This window comes from Nicotiana tabacum, chromosome 8, assembly GCF_000715075.1.
Source record: "Nicotiana tabacum cultivar K326 chromosome 8, ASM71507v2, whole genome shotgun sequence".
Lineage (NCBI taxonomy): Eukaryota > Viridiplantae > Streptophyta > Magnoliopsida > Solanales > Solanaceae > Nicotiana > Nicotiana tabacum.
Window position 1 is genome coordinate 208,302,758 of NC_134087.1, and position 25,975 is coordinate 208,328,732.

Below are 25,975 nucleotides of genomic sequence, written 5' to 3' on the forward strand. Positions count from 1 at the left end.
TAGGGGTCTACATTTTCATTTGTAGATCATCCCAAAACTTCTTCTTTCTCTCTTCAATTAATAAAGAGCTATTCTTTGTGTGGCCGTAGAGTAGGCAAAAATTGCCGAACCACGTAAATCTTGTCTTGTCTTGTCTTGTGCAATTTATTGTTTCTCTCCTAAATATCATTTTCCTTCTATTATCTTGACATGCTTACTCAACAATTGGTATCAGAGCACAGACAGTGTAATCATGGTAGAAAAGTACAGTATTGGTACAGGTACTATTCACAAGAATAGTGCGACACTATTGATCATCGTTACTATTCACAAGCACTATTCACATAAATTATTTTTGTGAAAAATGGCATCGGAAGAAGGGAAGGTTAAGATTGACAAGTTCAATGGCAAAGATTTTGGATTCTGGAAAATGCAAATAGAGGACTATTTGTACCAGAAAAAATTACACTTACCTCTGACCGAGGTGAAACCGGAGACTATGTCCAAAGCGGATTGGGATCTATTAGATCGCCAAGCTCTTGGTGTGATTCGTTTGACGCTAACACGAAATGTGGCGTTTAACATCATTAACGAGAAGACCACTGCAAGCCTGATGAAGGCGTTATCAAATATGTAGGAGAAGCCATCTGCTTCAAATAAAGTCTATTTGATGCGTCGATTGTTCAACTTAAAAATGACAGAAGGTGGATCAGTCACGGAACATATCAATGAGTTTAATACAATATTAACTCAGTTGAGTTCTGTTAATATAACAATTGATGACGAAATCAGGGCGTTGATTCTACTATCATCTCTACCAGAGAGTTGGTCTGCAACAGTAACTGCAGTTAGCAGTTCATCAGGAAGTACCAAACTCAAATTGAATGATATCAGAGACTTGGTTCTAAGCGAAGATATTCGCCGAAGAGAATCAAGTGATTCCCCAGGATCTGCTTTTAGTACCGAAAGCAGGGGGAGAATCAACCAAAGAGGACAGATTTATGGTCGTGGCAGATCAAAGTCAAGGAGAAGAGGACAATCCAAAAATCGCAAGGACATTACTTGTTGGAATTGCGATAAAAAGGGTCACTACAGTAGTCAATGTAGAGAACCAAAGAAGAAGAAGGAAGAAAATTCAGCAAATGTAATTGTTGAACAAGTTGGTGATGCATTAATTTGTTGTGCAGACAGTCCAGTCGAATCTTGGATTCTGGACTCAGGTGCATCCTTTCACTCTACATCATGCAAAATATTATTGCATAATTATATTGCTGGAAAATTTGGGAAAGTTTATCTAGCAGACGGCGAACCTCTCGACATTGCCGGAAAATGTGAAGTTCATATAAAGACTTCACAAGGCACGCTATGGAAATTGCAAAATGTACGACATGTTCCTAGCCTCAAGAAAAATCTGATATCTATGGGTCAGATTGACGATGAAGGATATACAACAACATTCGGCAACGGATCGTGGAAGATAACCAAAGGGAATTTGGTTGTGGCATGAGGCTTCAAAAGGGGAACACTGTATGTAACTACAATAGAAAGAGATACTATAACAACAGTTGATCATGGTCGTGATACAACATTGTGGCACCGGAGGCTCGGGCATATGAGTGAGAAGGGAATGAAGCTTTTGGCATCCAAAAAGAAGTTGTCAAACCTAAAACATGTTGAATTAGGTTTGTGCGAAGATTGCATTTACGGGAAACAAAAGAGAGTTAGTTTCTCAAAGGTGGGAAGGACGCCAAAGAAAGAGAAGCTGGAACTAGTGCATACAGATGTGTGGGGACCAGCTCCTGTAACCTCTCTAGGAGGCTCACGCTATTATGTCACCTTCATTGATGATTCCACAAGAAAGTTATGGGTTTATTTTCTAAAAAATAAATCTGATGTATTTGTTACCTTTAAAAGATGGAAAGCTGAAGTTGAAAATCAGACAAGTCTAAAGTTAAAATGTCTGAAGTCTGACAATGGAGGAGAGTATGATAGCCAAGAGTTCAAAGCATTTTGCTCGGAGAATGGGATCAGAATGATCAAGACAGTTCCTGGAACACCGGAACAAAATGGTGTTGCTGAGAGGATGAACAGAACCCTGAATGAACGAGCCAGAAGTATGAGAATACATTCTGGATTGCCGAAGTATTTTTGGGCTGAGACTGTTAACACGGCAGCTTACCTCATAAATAAGGGACCCTCTGTACCGCTGAATTTTGAAATTCCTGAGGATGTATGGACAGGAAAGGAGGTAACTTTCTCACATCTGAAATTTTTTGGTTGTGTTGCTTATGTGCATGTAAACTCTAATGATAGAGATAAGCTTGATCCTAAAGCAAAGAAATGTTTCTTTATTGGCTATGGTGATTGTGAGCACGTGATTTTTGATTCACGATAATTACTCCAAAAGAAATCGAAAGATAAAGCAAGTTACCTTCGTGTACAATCTTGAGAGTTTGCGTGACATTTTAGTAATTATTTTGTCCGTAAATGTTTACCTTGTTGCAGTTTAATTAAAAATACAAAAATACTTGTTGCATGCATATTTAGGATTAATTGAGCCTTTAAGAATTAATTAAACCATAATTTGGTTTTAAAAAGCGAAAATCACAAAAATATGCATTTTTATTCTATTTGTTGTCATCGTGTGATTTTATTAAATGTTTTAATTTGTGTGTTAATTGTCGTTAAGTGTTAATTAATATCTGTGTAGTTTAATTTTGGTTGTTATTTAATTAGGAATTTTTCTCTAAAGAAAAGAGTGCAAAAAATTGAAGAAAATATCGGATTTGGGCTTCACAATTAAACCAAAAGAGCAGGCCCAATGTGTGTAATAACCCAGTCCAGGACCAGGTCTCTCAGCCGTCTCCCAAACGACGTCGTTTGGATGCTTTCAATCTGGACCATTGATCAGTCAGATCTAACAGTCCAGTTCAGTTCTTTCATTAATCCAAACGACGTTGTATGATTACAATCAATCATGGCCGTCTTTTCCCTTTAATCCAACGGCCCCGATCAATCCTCTATACCCGACCCACTTCATCCCAGAGACCGACCCAGTCTCATTTAATCAAACGGCACCGTTTCCCCCTTAACGAAAGATCCTGGCCATCGATCCCACCTCATCTAACGGCCAGGATCAATTACCTCACCCCGTATATAAGTCCTAAACCATACCCCGCACCCCCCATAGCCATACCCCCCCTTCACCTCTTCGTCTTTGAACCTTCAAAGATCAAACATGTCCGCCGCCTTCAACCACCGTCTTCCGCCCACCGGAAATCGCCTCACGGCGGTTCCGGTGGTCCAAATGACCCCAGCTTAACACCCTCGACTCCTCTTAACCTCCCCATTCCAAATCCATAACCCATATCTCTCGAATCAGGCCCCAACGTCTCGAATCTTCGATTGAAGGTTGGCCTGAAAACCCAACCCTTTTCGATGGCTACCAAATTAACACCATAGCTTCTCCTGACTATCCTCGTTATAGATCCGGTAGTAGTTTAGGTCGAATCTTCCTGGAACTGCTCGAATCTTCATTTTGAAGATTCGAACAAAACCTAAAACTACCCTAATGTACCCCAAAATCACACCAGTCACTCTCCTGACCTCACTTGTAACCAAACCAAACTTGGTTTGGTTCGAATCTGACGAGAAATGATCAAGCCCCAAATTAGACCTTCAAGAACCCTAAAATTCCAAATCATGGAATCTGTCCAAATTTAATAAAAGTTTCGGGTCTAATCGACCTTAATCGAAGTATTTTCAGTTGAGAATACTTCGACTAAGGTCTGTTCGATCTCAAAGTGTCTGAATCAGAGTTTCAAAGACTGGGTCCGTATAATTTTGTTATTATGAGGTATTTCCTTTTCTTTCCTTCGTATTTGCTTCTCTACATATCTGTTTATCTGCTGTATTAATTTTAAAATTTCTTTTGGTCAATTGACCTTGTTCATATTCAATAGGATCAATTCTGTCATTTGTTTAGGTTCGATATGATTGTTATGTGTTGTAATTTGTATAATCGATTAATGAGTTGCGTCGATTAATTAGTTTCCAGTTAATCTATGTTTCTGTCAATACCACTGAAATTGCCTGTGAATTGCCTAATTGTCTGGGGTCTGATTGTTTAGTATCAGTTGTTGTAAGCAGTCTATTAATTAGTTTCGTCAATTAATTCACTCTCGTTTGTTAAAACAGAAAGTTTGTCAAACGTTGTTGTGTATATTTGATCCGTGGCCATTTGGTTTCAGGGCATTGTCACCCTAATGACAATGAACTTGCATTCCTGATGTTTGCATTCATGTGAATATTGATTAAATATTTCAGTTTCAGTTTTAGGGATTGTGTTAAGTTCTATGTTGTGTTAAGTCTAGATTGATTTAATTCCAAGTTCATTTGTTCCAATTGATTTCTAACTGTAGTCCTTCAGTAATCAGAAATAAGTTTGGGTACATTTGAAAGTCAGGTTTAAATTTTAAATCTTTGTTAAGGTTGAAAACAGATTTCAGATTTTAAAAGTTGTAATGCAATAGTGTTTGTATCAGGAGGGCAGTAATATTAAGGGTTTTCAGGGGCAATTTTGGATTGAAATAGTTAAGTTTATATTTTAGTATTAGTGCTTTGTTAATGGGGGTATTAACTAATACATTAATGGAGAACAAGAGGTAATGGGGGCTGAAAATCAGGGAAAAGGCTTCCTTAGTGGAATTTAAAGTAAAAAGAGCAGATTTTTAGTGGGGAATTCTGATTTTTTTTGAAAGGGAAAAAGGCCGGACAGATTGTATAAAAAGGGGAGCAGACTGAAAGAGAGAAAAGATTGGAAATACTGGGAAAGGAGAGGAAACAAATTCAGAAAAAAATCAGAACTTTTAGATTAAGAGTTAGAGTGTTGAGTTTGAACTTTGGCATTAAGAGTTGTCAGGCTGTTGTTCCTAAGTATTTGAAAATCAGAAACTATTGTTTCCTTGCATCTGTCTGTGTTTCATTTTGGTACTTCTGGGTTTTCAGTTTCGTTTGAGCTGGGTTTACTGGTTGTTGTTGTACTGATTGGTGCTGATTGTCGCTGTTGTTAGCTACTGGTCTACTGATCTTCACTTTCTTCTTCTGTTTCTACTATCAGGTACACTTTCGAATCATTGTGATGCGGCTGTTGTAGTGAAAACAAATACTCAAGTAGTCAAGTATTTAATTTGTATTTGCATGTTTAATAGTCAAATGATAGGCAGATGTATAACCTATCTTTGTAATTCAAATTAAGAACATGGACGATGGAATTCATATTTGGCTAGAACTATTTTCTTTGGATTATAAACTGTAATTTGTAAACTATTAATAGTTTTCCAGTGTATGTTAGTTAGAATTCTATTTCATTTCGAATTAAGTATATTGAGTTATTAGAATTAAACAAGTTTAGGTAATCCTAATTGGAGCCGGTATCAGTCTGAAATAACAAGTTAATCGTGAACCTGCTGATAAACCTAGTTAAGGCATAAATTTGGACTAATTGTGTGAATTAGGTATTAATGTTTGGTTCAGGCAGCTCGTTTGTTTAAAAAGGGGATTTGTTTGGTTTTAAGGGATAATTGTTTGAATAGGTTTAGTTCTGCCAGTTTTAGGCAGAAATAAAAAGGCCATTAATTTTATAGAATCCGTAGGCTTGACATATTTGAAGCGCGATTCAATGTAGAAAGGATAAGAACCTTAATCCAATGGGTTATCCAAGTTAACGAGTTAGCTTCAACAAACTTTTGTAAGCATCAGTAATTAAGGTGGGTTTAGTTTCAAATAGTTGAAAAGCATTTAGTCCCAATGAATCAATTCGTCTAACCATGCGAGTTTAATCTAGCTATAGGTTAATTAGTTTTGTTTTGAATATGTTATTTGTCGATGTTGCATTTTATTTATAATTTCAATTTTAGTAATCTTCTCTTCCAATAACATTTGTCTTAATCTAGCAATTAATATGTCACGTTTTTTTTAGCATGTAATTAACTAGGATTATTTTCTTTTATTTTAGAGAACAACCTAAATAGAAATGTAGTTGCTTTAGGACCGTTCTTTTAAAAAGAATGAGATGAGCCTCGCCGAGTAAAAATATAAAAATTGCGGGGCCCTCGGTAAATATTTACTTTAAAAATTGCTTAGACTTCGGAATGGACCATTTAGCAAACTCTCACGGCCTTACCCAAAGTAAATGATGCGCTAGTCGCTTTAGGCGCGCCTTTAATAATTTAATTTTCTTAAAACTCGGGTGCACATTTATGTGACCCAAATCCAAATCTCAACAGAGTCGAAATATGTTGATAACCACGGTCACATTGATGTGACGTGGTTCGAGATATATTTTCACGATGTTGCAATTCTCTATAAAAATAATAATAACAATAAATGCAGTTTAAAGTTGAAATTACACTATAGTTTTTGAACAGGTATTAAAATCAGATATTTTAGCCATTACAACAGTTTAAGCGACTGTGCTAGAACCACGGGATTCGGGGGTGCCTAACACCTTCCCTCGAGTCAACAGAATTCCTTACTTAGAATTTCTGGTTCGCAGACTTCATTTGGAAAGTCGAATATTTTCCTCCATTCGGGATTAAATTGGTGACTTGGGACACCCTAAATCTTCCGAGTGGCGACTCTGAATAAATGAATAAATCCCGTTTCAATTGTCCTTTAAGTGGAAAAAACTCCCTTCCGCGCCCTTTTAAGGTGGCGCGGGTGAAAAAGGAGGTGTGACAGCTCTGGCGACTCTGCTGGGGACCAAACCCAGAACCACCGGTTCATGGTTAGAAATTCGAGCTTAATAAATTGTTGTGTTTTGGATTTATTATCTGATATTCTCATATGATTTGTGCTCAATATGCAAAATGATGTTTTTTACTGCTTTGATATTATTTGAACTGTACATATAAACTGTGCCAAAACCTTCTCTTCTTACCTCTGGGGATGTGCTTACTGGTTAAGACTCCCTATTCTGTTAGTGTCCTACCCTAAATAAAAGAGGCTCGCAAAGTTTCTAAGCCGGCTGGCCTTTTGGTTCCCGGAAAGGAGCTCCTTCCTCAACTCGAGTTGTCCGCTCGGGTGCACTGTCTAGAACAAAGACCCAGGTTTTGAACATAGAATAACGTGACTTCATGTCGAATCCCTAGTAGGAACGCTTATTTGCATCATATTGCATTTGACTTAGGGGACTCAACACAGGGGTTGAGTCCGTCTAGGACTAGCAACCTAAAATGGAAAAAGACCATCCTGCTGCATCCTGTGTGTTGTGCGCATTTATTTGCTTCAGATCTACGTGCTGACCGGCTTCTGAAATCAAGAATTTTTGGAGAAAAAAAAAAGAAAGAAGAGAAAAATAGCGGTGTAGGGAGATAACTACTTTTTAGAAAAATAAAACCAATGTCCAAGTAGTATCAAAACCCTGCCGAAATTTTGAAAAAAAAATGAAAATGTTGGGCGAAAGGAGTCTTGTTTACAAGTTTAGTTTATGTTAGGAGAACTACGCCGGTTTGATTCTCACAGGACATGAGATACGTAGGCAACCCTCGTCGGGTCCAACCTCCCATTTTTTGTAAAAAATGTCAAAATTTTCATTTTTCTGTCATAGAGTCGGGTGATGCTGTTTACCTCAAAAATAGCCGAATGTTCCCAAAAGGAACTCCGGAAGGCTGCCTTTGTATAAACGGCCACTTCTTATTTTTTATTTTGGTTAAATCACACAACCTTAAAATCTTCGTCCCTGAAGTGCTGAAAGGTCGTGTTCAGAAATTCTTTTTTAGGAAAAATGATCATATTTTTTTAGTCGAATAAATTTTCGCTTGTTTAAATTATTAATAAATGTGCAGAATGAGCACGACTCAAAATGAACCTTTTTCAATCATGAATAAAATTCCCTTCCAATTGCGGCTATGGTGGAATGATTTAGGCAAAGAAGGGCATGACGAAATCAAGAAACATCTGAAAGGTCTCACGAGTTTTTTGGATATCAGGCCTCGAGGAGATATTATAAGGGCACTGGTCCCTCACTGGGACCCTGCGCACAATGTCTTCCACTTCTCGGACTTTGAACTTACCCCAACTTTAGAGGAAATAGCAGGGTACATCGGCAGTACTGAGGTTCCATTGAGGCATAAATACCTGATTGCTCCAAGAGCCGTAGCGGTACACTGGTTTTTGGACTCATTAAAGATAGTCAGAACAATCCATAACCCTGACTTGGCAAAAGGTTTTTACACTATGAGTTTCATATACCAAAGATATGGTCACATGGGAGGATTCAACAAGCCAGAAAACAAGTTGTGCAGCAAAAGTAACCGTCGAAAGTGGGATGAACATAGACGGGTTGCTTTCATGATAACCTTCTTAGGGCTCTTAGTGTTCCCAAGAAAAGACGGGAATATCGACATAAAGATAGCTGGGGTCGTCAGTACTTTGCTCACTCAAAAAGATAGCACGCTGGCGCCCATGATTGTATCTGATATGTTCCGAGCTCTCACGGCCTGCAAAGCCGGAGGAAACTTTTTCGAAGGTTGTAACTTGTTGTTGCAAATGTGGATGACTGAACACCTATGTCACCGAGCCCAGTTCCTAAGCCATGGATCTTATGAAAAGACCTGCATAGAGGAGTTCTACACCAGAATTAATGAGGCCCACCTACCTGAAGGAGTTTCAGCATGGACCTCATATTTCCGGACCCTCAACGCCAGTCAAATACAGTGGACACTGGGATGGTTACCGGTCGACGAAGTCATATACATGCCAACAGCTAGGCCCCATTTTCTCTTGATGGGACTTAAGAGCATTCAACCTTATGCGCCGTATCGGGTGTTGAGGCAACTAGGGAGGTGTCAGATAGTGCCAAAAGATGAGGATCTAAGTACCCAGGTAATTGAGATCAGTTCCGATGGTCAGTTTCCTGAAGCAAGAGTCCGCTAGATTTGGAGCCAATGTCAATACCTAGAGGCAAATACTTGTGTGCTGAATTAGGCAAGAGGGGAAGTTTCACCTGGATATCAGGCTTGGTACAAAGGGGAAATGTCATCTGGAAGGCCGATTAAAAGATCTCACCTTCAAGAATTTGCCAAGTCCTCACAAGAGCATTGGGACTGGTTGGCCAAAGAGCGGGAATATCTTGCCGAAATAGACAAACTGAAACGACAGATTCAGGATCTGAAATTTGAAAGCAAAGTGCAGTTTGCTACCAACAAGGGAGAAAAGAACAGATTAGCCAGAGAAAGCGAGATCCTCAAAGCTCAGATCCGGAAGATGAAAATGGATGCCGACAACCAACTGAGAAGCCGGGCTGATAAAAGGTTGATAGCAGGGTTAAGGAATCAGGTCGCTGAAGGCCAGAAAGACTTGGAAAGATCCAAGGCTAGCATAGCAAGATTACGGACCAGGTGGGCAAAAGTTACAGCAGCACGGAGAAAGCACATATGGCAAGTGAAAAGGGATTACGAAATGAGCGTTACAACATTGAGAGAAATAAATTCCACTCTCAGTAATCGGGTCCTTAAACAAGCCCGGGATGCTAGAACAGATAGGGAACGCTGCTATGAGTCAATGGCCCAAATGGAAGAACAAATGGAGAGGTTCCAAGATCATCTCATTGACAATACTCGAATATTGGGACTAAAGAATCAACGAATAGAACAGTTGTACATAGAGAGGGATAGAATCAGGGGTAGGATCAATGAGATTGGGCGCTACATCACCACGAAATGCCTAACATGTGAAGAAATTCCCCGTGATATCCTTTTTGCCTCAGTCATGGGTTATGTCCACCAGATCATGGAGGAGTTAAAAAGCTTGCAAAAAGGCCTAACACCAAAGCCCGCGGAAAGGCCGAATGATGCCTCGCGGGCACCAAAATTCAAGGCTTTAATGTATCCTTAGTTAAATCCTGCACTTGTTTGTTCTTCAGAGTCTGTTGTCTACCTTTATGTTCTCTTCAAACATTCTAAGTATGGAGTCTGTATTTTCGTTTGTTTTTCTTTCAAATGATGGCTTCTAATAGCATATTTGGGTAATAAAAAGTAAAATTGAGACTTTGTTTTACTTATGGCACGAACTACGTTTGGTCTGATTCGTGCGGGGTCACGATACGTAGGCAATCTCTATAGGATTCGACCGTAATAAAAAAAAAGAGGAAGAAAAAAAGAGAGAGAAGAAGAAAAGAAAGGTCCCTGAAACACTCGAAAAAGGCACAAATAAAATAAGTCGGGATGATGCACGCGGTCGGAGCAAAAGCATGTTAGAAATGATTAACTGCCTAAGAACATTGCATTCCCCCCCAACGTGCAAATACAATATCTGTTAAGACTCTAACACTGACAAGTTTGTTGTTTTTTCAATCACTATCAGTTAGTTTGTTAAAGCGTACTGGCACCGTACCATTATCAGACAAGATCAAAAGGGCCCATACCAGAAAGCATGACTGGTTCAGACAACAGTGTTGAGTCGGAAAAGACGGCAAATCAGATGCTGAAGGAACCCATGGAAAAAATGGAAAAGATGAGGCTGGAAATGAATGAAATACAGATAGCCTTAGCTAGAGCCCAAAAGGGGCAGGAAATACCTGTTACTCCTACTCTCCAACCAGGACACACGCCAGAATACCCCTCTCCCGGTCCTTCAACGAGTTTTCCAAGCCATCACTACTATCAGGGAAGAGAGGCCTATGATCCCCAAGCTCCACCACCAAGTCAAAACCCTCCTCCACCAAATGTTCCCGTCTTTGTGGCACCTCCCCCAGCCCCATTGCACAGATCATCCAGTGAGTCGCTATTTCAGGCTCACGACACACAATATTACCCCCCCTGAACTCACATTCAAAGCACCCGAGCCACATACCTATAATCCCCACTTTGAGGTCCTGGTGGAGATTGAAAAGCCGGCTAAGAGCCCAGAGCAGGACAAGGTGATGCGGAAATTTAAAAGCCTGGAGCAGTCCTTCAGGAACATACACGGGTTAGGCAACCAGGTCAGCGTGGCCTACAAGGATCTATGCCCTTCCCTGACGTTCAATTACCAGCAGAGTTCAAGATGCCCAAGTTCGATTTGTACGAAGGGCATGGCGATCCTATGGTACATCTACGGGGCTTTTGTAGCAAAATGAGGGGAGCAGAGGGAAAAGATGAGCTACTGATAGCTTACTTTGGCTAGAGTTTAAGCGGGTCGGCACTGGAGTGGTATACAAGACAAGATCTGAGCAGGTGGTACACCTGGGATGACTTGGCACAGGCTTTCGCAGGACATTTCCAATACAACCTTGAGATAGTCCCAGACCGTCTCACATTGCTAAAGCTTGAGAAGAAACCCGGAGAGAGCTTCAGGGAATTTGGTTTCCAATGGAGAGAACAGGCAGCCAGAGTTGATCCGCCAATGAGAGAGGGAGAAATGGTAGATTACTTTCTACAAACTCTAGAGCCGACTTACTTCGGTCACTTGGTGACATCAGTTGGCAAATCCTTCAATGAAGTGGTGAAGATGGGAGGTATGATAGAAGAGGGACTTAAGTCCAATAAGATCCTGAGTTACTCGGCAATTAAGGCAACAACTTAGGCCATTCAGAGCGGCACGGGAGGTGCGCTCGGAAAGAAAAGGAGAAAGGAGGTCACAACAATAGAGGCAGGCAATTGGTCCAGATCTAAAGGTCCTTCCCCTCATTACCAACCCAGACCCCATCATCTAAACTACCCACCCAATCCATACAACCCTCCACAACCCTACTACCCACCACAAGAACAACATTTTTCCGTCCATCACGCCCAAACTTACACCCAGCCTCCGGCTCTTCCGCAATGGCATGTATCGGCTACCCAACATACATATCTACCTCCACAAAACACATATCCACCTCCACAAAACACATATCCACCACCGAGGGCCTACAGAAATCCTTCAGGGCCAAGAACATTCACTCCGTTGGGAGAAACCTATACTACTTTGTTTCACAAGTTGAAGCAAATAGGCCTACTAAGTTCTGTTGAAACCAAATTGCCAAATCCCCTTCCCAGAAATCTGGACCATTCAGTAAGCTGCGAATATTGTTCAGGTGCTCCCGGGCACGATACTGAAAAATGTTGGAAGTTGAAGACTGCCATACAAGATCATATTGACACAAATAGGATCGAGGTTCAAGCACTAGAGACACCCAACATCAATGAAAATCCATTACCGGTGCACCATGAAGCCCATATGATCGAACTAGTGCACGAAGGAGGGAAACCAAAAACACCCTCACAAACGATAATGATGATTTGCGCTAGTGCTAATGAAGAGTCGACCAGTGGAAAGGCAGTGGTACAGTCGGGAAAGGTATATGACAAGCCCTTTGTGATAGCAGGGAAAGGATCGTCTATTACTGCGAAGAAGCCAGAGTCAGTCAGAGCAGTGTTGTAGGGAGTAGCAAACAAACCAATGTTGGTAGTAAAAAGGGTCCACGTGGAACCAGTTGTTATCAAGCCAGTCATACAGTTGCCGATAACAAGTGAGAAAGCTGTGCCGTGGAGTTACAGTCAAGTGATAGTGACGCATAAGGGGAAGAAGGTTATGGAAGACGTATGCGAGGCATAGGGGTTAACTCGATCGGGAAGGTGTTTTGCTCCCGCAGAATTGAGAAGGGTCAATCCTGAAACAATAAAGAAACCAGTAACAGAGGAAGAAGCAGAGGAATTTTTGAAGAAGATGAAGGCGCAGATTACTCAATTATAGAGCAATTGAGAAAGACCCCAGCCCAGATTTCGTTGCTATCCTTGTTAATCCATTCAAACGATCACTGTCAGGCCTTAATGAAGATTCTGAATGAGGCATATGTCCCGGACAAGCTCTCAGTGAACCATTTGGAGAAAGTAACGCACAAGATCTTTGAAGTAAACCGAGTGACATTCTCTGACGATGAGTTACCAGTAGAGGGTACTGAACACAACAGAGCACTCTATCTGACGGTAAAATGCGAAGAATCGGTGGTCACTCGAGCACTAATTGATAATAGGTCAAGTGCCAATATCTGCCCTTTGGCCACTTTGAACAAACTAAAGGTTGCGGATGATAGGATCCACAAGAACAGTGTGTGCATCCGAGGTTTTGATGGGGGCGGCACTGACACAGTGGGTGATATCGTACTGGAATTAACCATTGGTCCGGTCGAGTTCACCGTGGAATTTCAAGTAATAGATGTGGCGGTGTCGTACAATCTTTTGTTGGGATGACCCTGGATCTATGCAGCCAAAGCAGTGCCTTCTACACTGCATCAAATGGTCAAGTTTGAATGGGATAGACAAGAGATTGTGGTAACGGGGATGACGGCACACATGCCGTCAGCGATGCTATTGTGCCCTTCATAGAAACCGACGATGATAAGGGCCCATGGGTTTATCAGGTTTTCAACGCAGTCTCAGTATACAAAATTCCTGAGGGCAGGGGCCTTCCACTTCCCAGAATCACAGTTGCAACCTTCATGATAGCATTAGAAATGTTGAATAATGGGTTTGTACCAGGAAAAGGTCTGGGGGTTGATCTGCAGGGAATGATCCAGCCAGTTTCTTTGCCCAAGAACCTGGAAACTTTTGGGTTGGGATTCAAGCCTACCGCAGCGGATGTGAAGCGAGCCCGCAAATTAAAGAAAAGAGTTTGGGTCCTTCCTAAACCAGTCACACGCCTGTCCAGATCATTTGTCAAAGCAGGGTGCAGAAAGTTGTCGGTCCCGAAAGTTCTTGGACCTCTGATGGGGCCAAACAGAGATTTGAATGAAAGCTTTGGAAGAGTGTTTGCCGACGTCAACATGATAGAAGCTGGAGACGGTTCCAGTAAGGCAGACATACAGTTTGTGGGTCCTAAGGTCAAGGTCAACAATTGTATGGCTACTCCTCTTCCTACTTGGAGGGAGTCCTGGTAGTTGGCTCTGATTTTCCTTTTCTGTTTTCTGGATTATTTCAGGGTTGTAATCCAAATTTCTTTTTATTATTTCAATACAGTGTGAAACCTTGTTATCCCATAATTCAATAAAACGAAAAGTTTCTTCTTTATTTCTTATCTTATTTTTTATTATTTTAATTTTGTTTCTTTTGTTTCTTTTTCTGAACAGTTCTTTTCATACTGGTTCTAATGACATGGCATGCACAACGGATCTTCAACCTAGTCTAAAAGATCAATCTGATTCTGAGCTAACCATATAATAAGTCGATTATGATAATGAATCGGAATACGATGAGGATGAAGCATTCGAGGAGATAAACAGGGAGTTAAGCCAGTTTGAAGAAAAATACAAACCCAACTTAAATGACATATAAGCCATCAATTTAGGGGATGTCGGCGATATCAGAGAAACTAAAATAAGCATCCACATTGCACCAAATATCGGGTAGGAATTGATCAAAACACTTATTGAGTTCAAAGATGTTTTTGCATGGTTGTATGATGACATGCCGGGGTTAAGCACAGATTTAGTGGTTCATAAATTGCCCACTGACCCGGCATGCCCTCCCGTCAAGCAAAAATTGAGGAAGTTCAAAACGGGTATGAGTGTGAAGATTAAAGAGGAAGTAACCAAGCAGCTGCAAGCAAAGGTTATTCGTGTCACTCGATATCCTGATTGGTTGGCTAATGTGGTGCCGGTACCAAAGAAAGATGGAAAGATCAGGGTGTGTGTCGATTACCGCAACTTGAACAGGGCAAGCCATAAAGACAACTTTCCTTTACCCAACATCCATATCTTGATCGACAATTATGCCGGACGTGAGATCGGATCTTTTATGGATTGCTATGCTGGGTATCATCAGATTCTGATGGATGAGGAAGATGCGGAAAAGACAGCCTTCATTATGCCGTGGGGAACTTATTGCTACCGGGTAATGCCATTTGGTTTGAAGAATGCTGGGGCGGCGTACATGAGAGCAATGACCACTGTGTTTCATGACATGATCCACAAAGAAATTGAGGTGTACGTAGACGATGTGATCATAAAGTCCAAGCATCAGGAAGACCACGTATCAGACCTAAGGAAGTTCTTTCAAAGACTTCGAAGGTATGATATTAAGCTCAAGCCGGCCAAATGTGCATTTGGTGTTCCATCTGGGAAGCTTTTAGGATTCATCGTCAGTCAGCAAGGTATTGAACTGGATCCGTCAAAGTTCAAATATCCAAGATTTGCCACCGCCGAAGAACAAGACAGAAGTAATGAGTCTGTTGGGAAGGTTGAATTACATCAGCAGATTTATTGCTCAACTCACAGCAACCTGTGAACCCATTTTTCGGCTGTTGAAGAAGGATGCTGCGGTAGGATGGACAGTTGAATGCCAGGAAGCATTCGACCAGATCAAAGGATATTTATCAAATCCACCTGTATTGGTTCCACCTAAGCCGGGGAGACCGTTAATTCTTTATCTAACGGTCTTGGAGAATTCGTTTGGCTGCGTATTGGGGCAACACGACATTACAGGAAGAAAAGAGCAAGCCATCTATTATCTCAGCAAGAAGTTTACAGTATATGAGGTTAAGTACACTCAACTCGAGAAGACATATTGCGCCCTAACTTGGGTGGGCCAGAAATTGAAGCATTATTTATCCTCATATACTACTTATCTCATTTCCCGTTTGGATCCGTTAAAGTATATTTTCCAGAAGCCTATGTCCACAGGAAGGTTAGCAAAATGGCAAATATTACTCACGGAGTTTGACATCGTCTATGTGAAGAGGACAGCAATGAAGGCCCAAGCGTTGGCAGATCACTTGGCTGAGAATCCTGTTGATGAAGAATACGAGCCGTTGAGGACGTATTTTCCTGATGAGGAAGTAATGAATATAGATGAGTTGGAATTACCTGAGGAACCAGGTTGGAAGCTTTTCTTTGATGGAGCCGCAAATGTGAAAGGAGTTGGAATAGGAGCAGTGCTTATTTCTGAAACAGGACATTATTATCCTATTACAGCTCAACTGCGTTTATATTGTACCAACAACATGGCTGAGTATGAGGCATGCATTTTGGGTTTGCGATTAGCTGCAGTCATGGATGTCCAGGACGTCTTGGTCTTGGGGGACTCGGACCTCCTGGTGCATTAGATCCAGGGTGAATGGGAAACACGGGATTTGAAGCTTATACCATATCGACAATGTTTGCACGATCTGAGCAAGCAATTTCGATCAGTGGAGTTCAGACACATCCCAAGAGTTCACAATGAGGTTGCCGATGCATTGGCCACTTTAGCATCAATGTTGCACTACCCACATAAAATTCATGTTGACCCGTTGCACATCCAGGTTCGTGATCAGCATGCCTATTGCAACATGACAGAGGAAGAAGTGGATGGCGAGCCATGGTTTTATGATGTCAAAGAGTACCTCAGGATGGGGATATACCCGGAGTAGGCCACCGGAGATCAATAAAGAGCCATTCGGCGATTGTCAAATGGTTTCTTCCTCAGTGGGGGAGTGTTGTACAAAAGAACCCCAGATTTGGGATTGCTGAGATGTATAAATGTCAGTCAAGCCACGACAGTTATGATAGAGGTACATGCTGGAGTTTGTGGGCCACATATGAGCGGATATGTATTGGCGAAGAAGATTCTTCGAGCAGGGTATTATTGGCTCACTATGGAGCATGATTGTATCAATTTCGTGCGGAAATGTCATCAATGTCAGATACACGGCGATCTGATTCATTCTCCACCAACGGAATTACACACAATGTCAGCACCATGGCCATTTGTGGCATGGGGCATGGATGTCATTGGGCCTATTGAGCCGGCAGCTTCGAACGGTCACAGGTTCATTCTAGTAACCATTGATTATTTCACCAAGTGGTTTGAAGCCAAAACTTTCAAGTCAGTAACCAAGAAGGCAGTGATGGATCTTGTCCATTCCCATATCATCTGTAGATTTGGGATCCCGAAAGTGATAATCACGGACAATGGTGCTAATCTTAACAGCAAGTTGATGAGAGAAGTATGTGAACAGTTTAAGATTACACATCGTAACTCCACACCATATCGTCCCAAGGCGAATGGAGCTGTTGAAGCAGCTAACAAGAACATCAAAAAGATACTGAGGAAGATGGTAGAAGGATCCAGGCAATGGCATGAAAAATTACCATTTGCATTGTTGGGTTATCACACTACCGTCCGGACTTCAGTAGGTGCAACCCCTTATTTGTTGGTATATGGAACTGAAGCAGTAATACCGGCGAAAATTGAAATTCCATCCCTTCGGATTGTCGTTGAGGCTGAGATTGATGATGACGAGTGGGTCAAAACCCGTTTGGAGCAATTGAACTTGATTAATGAAAAAAGATTGGCAGTTGTGTGTCATGGCCAGTTATATCAAAGAAGAATGGCAAGAACCTATAACAAGAGGGTGCGCCCCAGAAAATTTGAAGTGGGGCAACAAGTGTTGAAACGAATCCTGCCACACCAAGCAGAAGCAAAGGGCAAGTTCGCCCCGAATTGGCAAGGACCATTCATTGTAACCAGAGTATTGTCCAATGACGGTTTATGTTTAACAGATATCGAAGGGAAATGCGTCGACATGGCTATCAATTCCGACGCAGTTAAGAGATATTATGTATGATCTCTTTTGATTGTAATTGTCACTTGTTTGTGGTTGGCATTTATCGGAGAATGAAATGACGGAGGCAATTATTTCTTCTATCAAAACACTTTAACCTTTGCTTACCCTTTTGAGCCTTATTTATTCTTTCATATCCCTCTTTTGGAGTCAGTAATTAAAATAAAAGATAAAAAGAGAGAAAAACAATAATAAAGACAAAAGAAAAGTCCCAAGAAAAACAAAGAATGTAGGAACTACGTTTGACCTGATTCCTCAAAGAAGGATACGTAGGCGCCTCACGGCTCGGTCATAGTGTAACCAAAAAATAAAAATCCCCAAGCAAGAAGAATTGGGGCAGAAGTGGTGAAAAGAAAGTTTGATTCCAAGAGTTGTACTGTTTCACCCCTCCAAATTATTTTAAACTTTTGATAGCCCTTTTCCTTTTAGTCATACACAAAAAACCATATTGATGTCCAAAAAAGACCTCCCGATCAGTATCCAAGAAGTGCCAAGTTCATGCACGTGGAAGTCGGGAACAACACTCTGATCCCCAGCAGAGAAGAGGATCATAAACTGGAAATGAATTGATAGCCGAAAGAATCCCCAACAAAGAGCGTCATATCGACAACGCTCCAATCCCCAGCTGAAAAATAAAATAAAATGAGAGAGTCTTATCGGTGAAAACCTTCACAGGCACCATGAGGAGACAGGAGTTGAGAGAAATGATAGAGTCTTATTAGTGAAAACCCCTCGAAGGGAACTATGAGGCGACAAGGCGAGATTGGCGGAAAAGGTCCACATTTGGCAAAAATTGAGTATTTATTTATCCCCAGCGAGATGAGGCCATCCGAAAGATTGATTGATACAAATAGACTGGGTTGATCAATCCGGAATGCACGACATGATCGTTGGGATTGGTTATATCATTCAGATAAGTTCTTTTCTTTTCTTTTTCCCCAGCGTTTGTTCAGAAAGACTTCTTTTTCTATCTTTAAAATTATCACTCTTTCATTTCTTGGTTTAAAAGATTTTATTTCCCCAACAGTTTATTTTTGAAAAGGATTTTCAGAGCTTACTTCCAGTTGCCAAAATGGTGCAAGGCAAAATGCGAAAAGGACAAGCCAAAGATAAGGCGACAAAGCGAAAAGAAGTTTGTCGCAAGACCAAATGATGCATGGGTCTAGATCCTAAGAGGACCAAATTTCCAAGGGAAGTTATGGATCAAATTCCAAGATGATCCCCAGCAGATTTGCGAGATACAAGAACAACTCCGACAGATTCTCGACCAAGCTCCACAATGGTCGGACAACACGGAGCGGAGAAGGAAGAAAAACGAAAACCATCCCCAGCAGGAATATCAGCCCCAACAATCAATATTCTCCCCAGCAAGTTTATAGCAAAGCAGGGAAAAGAAAAAGGAAAAATCATCCCCAACAGAAGTGGCACGACCACTCGCCCCGTTTTAAACTAACAGATTTTTCTTTGATTTGAAACAGGGAAAGGAAATATTATTGACCGGAGGAAGACAGAGTCACAAAGAAGATTATCAAACTGGGGCAGAAAATTTTCTCTCATTACGAAAATTTTCTTAAAATCAGATAGTCATTTGGGAAAGAGAGAAGATAACACAAGTGTTGAATGAAGAAAAATCTCCAGCAGTATACGAGAAGGGAGATACAAGTTTTAAGAGAAAAGCAATCTTGGAAGAAGCAAGATAATTAGTATCATCCCCACCATTGTTAAAAGGAGAAAGATAATTCCCCAGCAGTGTTATTCCCGGCAAGTTTCAGGGAAGTGAAAGCACCAGCTTTAAAGGAAATAGTCTTTGAAGAAGGAAAATGGCACATTGATGAAATAAAATATCGGTGTTATCCCCAGTAATTTTTAAAGGAATAAAACACCAATTTTGAAAGAAGCAGTTGAAGAAGCCAGGAGCCCGCCTGGAGAATGGAGGGTGAATTATTTTGAAAAGTTGTCAAAGTCAGGAGCCCGCCTGTAGAACGGAGGTTGTTATATTTTAAGTTGGAGTCAGGAGCCCGCCTGGAGAATGGAGGTGTTATTTTTCGGAGTTATTGTTGAAGTCAGGAGTCCGCCTGGAGAAAGGAGGCTGAATTATTTTGAGAAAGATGTTGAAGTCAGGAGCCCGCCTGGAGAATGGAGGCTGAATTATTTTAAAAAGTTGTCGAAGTCAGGAGCCCGCCTGTAGAACGGAGGTTGTTATATTTTAAGTTGGAGTCAGGAGCCCGCCTAGAGAATGGAGGTGTTAAAATTTGTAAGTTGTAGTCAGGAGCCCGCCTGGAGAATGGAGGTGTTAAATTTTAAGAAGTTGTTGAAGTCAGGAGCCCGCCTGGAGAATGGAGGTGTTAAAATTTGAGAAATTGAAGAAGTCAGGAGCCCGCCTGGAGAATAGAGGTGTTAAAATTTGAGAAGTTGAAGAAGTCAGGAGCCCGCCTGGAGAATGGAGGTGTTAAAATTTGAGAAGTTGAAGAAGTCAGGAGCCCGCCTGGAGAATGGAGGTGTTAAAATTTGAGAAGTTGATGAAGTCAGGAGCCCGCCTGGAGAATGGAGGTGTTAAAATTTGTAAGTTGGAGTCAGGAGCCCGCCTGGAGAATGGAGGTGTTAAAATTTAAGAAGTTGTTGAAGTCAGGAGCCCGCCTGGAGAATAGAGGTGTTAAAATTTAAGAAGTTGAAGGAGTCAGGAGCCCGCCTGGAGAATGGAGGTGTTAAAATTTAAGAAGTTGTTGAAGTCAGGAGCCCGCCTGGAGAATGGAGGTGTTAAAATTTAAGAAGTTGAAGAAGTCAGGAGCCCGCCTGGAGAATGGAGGTGTTAAAATTTAAGAAGTTGTTGAAGTCAGGAGCCCGCCTGCAAAACAGAGGAGTACATTTCAAGATCAAACAGAAGTCAGTAATGAGGAGGAGTCCAACATAAATCCCCAGCATAACAAGCTTTAATTTAGGAAGCAGTGTCCCCAGCAGACAGAGCGGAATAATAAAACTTGTGTTCAGAAAAGCAAGAGGCCAGTGTCATCCCCAACAGTTTTTGAAAGAAAAGCACCAGAGGAAACATAAGCCGACGAGAAAGCAAGGCAACTAGAGCAAGTGGAAGATAGATAAAGATTTTGTAATTCCTCGTTTAGTCTAACTTCTTGTTTTCATTTGGCACAGTGTAATAAGGAGATCAAAAAGCAGTAGCAACGGCATGCAGCAACAGTAACGGCAAATCGCAGTTCCATGGTAGTCCCAGCTACCAAAACTTCCCGAACTACATTAACCAGATTCCCTTCTAGCCAGGCATATGTAGGAAACCTTTGAAGCAAAGGTTCGATTAAATCCTTTTCAAAAAAAATGCTTCACACGGAGTATTCCAACGGGCAAAAAATCGCTTGTATCCACTCACTTTATCTTTGTACAAAAACTCTTCATGTTTTCGGTCAAAGAGGGGCAGTTGTGAGCACGTGATTTTTGCTTCACGATAATTACTCCAAAAGAAATCGAAAAATAAAGCAAGTTACCTTCGGGTACAATCTTGAGAGTTTGCGTGACATTTTAGTAATTATTTTGTCCGTAAATGTTTACCTTGCTGCAGTTTAATTAAATATACAAAAATACTTGTTACATGCATATTTAGGATTAATTGAGCCTTTAAGAATTAATTAAACCATAATTTGGTTTTAAAAAGCGAAAATCACAAAAATATGCATTTTTATTCTATTTGTTGTCATCGTGTGATTTTATTAAATGTTTTAATTTGTGTGTTAATTGTCGTTAAGTGTTAATTAATATCTGTGTAGTTTAATTTTGGTTGTTATTTAATTAGGAATTTTTCTCTAAAGAAAAGAGTGCAAAAAATTGAAGAAAATATCGGATTTGGGCTTCACAATTAAACCAAAAGAGCAGGCCCAATGTGTGTAATAACCCAGTCCAGGACCAGGTCTCTCAGCCGTCTCCCAAACGACGTCGTTTGGATGCTTTCAATCTGGACCATTGATCAGTCAGATATAACGGTCCAGTTCAGTTCTTTCATTAATCCAAACGACGTTGTATGATTACAATCAATCAGGGCCGTCTTTTCCCTTTAATCCAACGATATCGATCAATCCTCTATACCCGACCCACTTCATCCCAGAGACCGACCCAGTCTCATTTAATCAAACGGCACCGTTTCCCCCTTAACGAAAGATCCTGGCCATCGATCCCACCTCATCTAACGGCCAGGATCAATTACCTCACCCCGTATATAAGTCCTAAACCATACCCCGCACCCCCCATAGCCATACCCCCCTTCACCTCTTCGTCTTTGAACCTTCAAAGATCAGATATGTCTGCAGCCTTCAACCACCGTCTTCCGCCCACCGGAAATCGCCTCACGGCGGTTCCGGTGGTCCAAATGACCCTAGATTAACACCCTCGACTCCTCTTAACCTCCCCATTCCAAATCCATAACCCATATCTCTCGAATCAGGCCCCAACGTCTCGAATCTTTGATTGAAGGTTGGCCTGAAAACCCAACCCTTTCCGATGGCTACCAAATTAACACCATAACTTCTCCTGACTATCCTCGTCATAGATCCGGTAGTAGTTTAGGTCGAATCTTCCTGAAACTGCTCGAATCTTCATTTGAAGATTCGAGCAAAACCTAAAACTACCCTAATGTACCCCCAAAATCACACCAGTCACTCTCCTGACCTCACTTGTAACCAAACCAAACTTGGTTTGGTTCGAATCTGACCAGAAATGATCAAGCCCCAAATTAGACCTTCAAGAACCCTAAAATTCCAAATCATGGAATCTGTCCAAATTTAATAAAGTTTGGGGTCTAATCGACCTTAATCGAAGTATTTTCAGTTGAGAATACTTCGACTAAGGTCTGTTCGATCTCAAAGTGTCTGAATCAGAGTTTCAAAGACTGGGTCCGTATAATTCCATTATTATGAGGTATTTCCTTTTCTTTCCTTCGTATTTGCTTCTCTACATATCTGTTTATCTGCTGTATTGATTTTAAAATTTCTTTTGGTCAATTGACCTTGTTCATATTCAATAGGATCAATTCTGTCATTTGTTTAGGTTCGATATGATTGTTATGTGTTATAATTTGTATAATCGATTAATGAGTTGCGTCGATTAATTAGTTTCCAGTTAATCTATGTTTCTGTCAATACCACTGAAATTGCCTGTGAATTGCCTAATTGTCTGGGGTCTGATTGTTTAGTATCAGTTGTTGTAAGCAGTCTATTAATTAGTTTCGTCAATTAATTCACTCTCGTTTGTTAAAACAGAAAGTTTGTCAAACGTTGTTGTGTATATTTGATCCGTGGCCATTTGGTTTCAGGGCATTGTCACCCTAATGACAATGAACTTGCATTCCTGATGTTTGCATTCATGTGCATATTGATTAAATATTTCAGTTTCAGTTTTAGGGATTGTGTTAAGTTCTATGTTGTGTTAAGTCTAGATTGATTTAATTCCAAGTTCATTTGTTCCAATTGATTTCTAACTATAGTCCTTCAGTAATCAGAAATAAGTTTGGGTACATTTGAAAGTCAGGTTTAAATTTTAAATCTTTGTTAAGGTTGAAAACAGATTTCAGATTTTAAAAGTTGTAATGCAATAGTGTTTGTATCAGGAGGGCAGTAATATTAAGGGTTTTCAGGGGCAATTTTGGATTGAAATAGTTAAGTTTATATTTTAGTATTAGTGCTTTATTAATGGGGGTATTAACTAATACATTAATGGAGAACAAGAGGTAATGGGGGCTGAAAATCAGGGAAAAGGCTTCCTTAGTGGAATTTAAAGTAAAAAGAGCAGATTTTTAGTGGGGAATTCTGATTTTTTTTTGAAAGGGAAAAAGGCCGGACAGATTGTATAAAAAGGGGAGCAGACTGAAAGAGAGAAAAGATTGGAAATACTGGGAAAGGAGAGGAAACAAATTCAGAAAAAAATCAGAACTTTTAGATTAAGAGTTAGAGTGTTGAGTTTGAACTTTGGCATTAAGAGTTGTCAGGCTGTTGTTCCTAAGTATTTGAAAATCAGAAACTATTGTTTCCTTGCATCTGTCTGTGTTTCATTTTGGTACTTCTGGGTTTTCAGTTTCGTTTGAGCTGGGTTTACTGGTTGTTGTTGTACTGATTGGTGCTGATTGTCGCTGTTGTTAGCTACTGGTCTACTGATCTTCACTTTCTTCTTCTGTTTCTACTATCAGGTACACTTTCGAATCATTGTGATGCGGCTGTTGTAGTGAAAACAAATACTCAAGTAGTCAAGTATTTAATTTGTATTTGCATGTTTAATAGTCAAATGATAGGCAGATGTATAACCTATCTTTGTAATTCAAATTAAGAACATGGACGATGGAATTCATATTTGGCTAGAACTATTTTCTTTGGATTATAAACTGTAATTTGTAAACTATTAATAGTTTTCCAGTGTATGTTAGTTAGAATTCTATTTCATTTCGAATTAAGTATATTGAGTTATTAGAATTAAACAAGTTTAGGTAATCCTAATTGGAGCCGGTATCAATCTGAAATAACAAGTTAATCGTGAACCTGCTGATAAACCTAATTAAGGCATAAATTTGGACTAATTATGTGAATTAGGTATTAATGTTTGGTTCAGGCAGCTCGTTTGTTTAAAAAGGGGATTTGTTTGGTTTGAAGGGATAATTGTTTGAATAGGTTTAGTTCTACCAGTTTTAGGCAGAAATAAAAAGGCCATTAATTTTATAGAATCCGTAGGCTTGACATATTTGAAGCGTGATTCAATGTAGAAAGGATAAGAACCTTAATCCAATGGGTTATCCAAGTTAACGAGTTAGCTTCAACAAACTTTTGTAAGCATCAGTAATTAAGGTGGGTTTAGTTTCAAATTGTTGAAAAGCATTTAGTCTCAATGAATCAATTCGTCTAACCATACGAGTTTAATCTAGCTATAGGTTAATTAGTTTTGTTTTGAATATGTTATTTGTCGATGTTGCATTTTATTTATAATTTCAATTTTAGTAATCTTCTCTTCCAATAACATTTGTCTTAATCTAGCAATTAATATGTCACGTTTTTTTTAGCATGTAATTAACTAGGATTATTTTCTTTTATTTTAGAGAACAACCTAAATAGAAATGTAGTTGCTTTAGGACCGTTCTTTTAAAAAGAATGAGATGAGCCTCGCCGAGTAAAAATATAAAAGTTGCGGGGCCCTCGGTAAATATTTACTTTAAAAATTGCTTAGACTTCGGAATGGACCGTTTAGCAAACTCTCACGACCTTACCCAAAGTAAATGATGCGCTAGTCGCTTTAGGCGCGCCTTTAATAATTTAATTTTCTTAAAACTCGAGTGCACATTTATGTGACCCAAATCCAAATCTCAACAGAGTCGAAATATATCGATAACCACGGGCACATTGATGTGACGTGGTTCGAGATATATTTTCACGATGTTGCAATTCTCTATAAAAATAATAATAACAATAAAAGCGGTTTAAAGTTGAAATTGCACTATAGTTTTTGAACAGGTATTAAAATCAGATATTTTAGCCATTACAACAGTTTAAGCGACTGTGCTAGAACCACGGGATTTGGGGGTGCCTAACACCTTCCCTCGAGTCAACAGAATTTCTGGTTCGTAGACTTCATTTGGAAAGTCGAATATTTTCCTCGATTCGGGATTAAATTGGTGACTTGGGACACCCTAAATCTTCCGAGTGGCGACTTTGAATAAATGAATAAATCTCGTTTCGATTGTCCTTTAAGTGGAAAAAACTCCCTTCCGCGCCCTTTTAAGGTGACGCGGGTGAAAAAGGAGGTGTGACAGCTCTGGCGACTCTGCTGGGGACCAAACCCAGAACCACCGGTTCAGGGTTAGAAATTCGAGCTTAATAAATTGTTGTGTTTTGGCTTTATTATCTGATATTCTCATATGATCTGTGCTCAATATGCAAAATGATATTTTTTACTGCTTTGATATTATTTGAATTGTACATATAAACTGTGTCGAAACCTTCTCTTCTTACCTCTGGGGATGTGCTTACTGGTTAAGACTCCCTATTCTGTTAGTGTCCTACCCTAAATAAAAGAGGCTCGGAAAGTTTCTAAGCCGGCTGGCCTTTTGGTTCCCGGAAAGGAGCTCCTTCCTCAACTCGAGTTGTCCGCTCGGGTGCACTGTCTAGAACAAAGACCCAGGTTTTGAACATAGAATAACGTGACTTCATACCGGATCCCTAGTAGGAACGCTTATTTGCATCATATTGCATTTGACTTAGGGGACTCAACACAGGGGTTGGGTCCGTCTAGGACTAGCAACCTGAAATGGAAAAAGACCATCCTGCTGCATCCTGTGTGTTGTGCGCATTTATTTGCTTCAGATCTGCGTGCTGACCGGCTTCTGAAATCAAGAATTTTTGAAAAAAAAAATTGAAAAAAAAAAGAAAGAAGAGAAAAATAGCAGTGTAGGGAGATA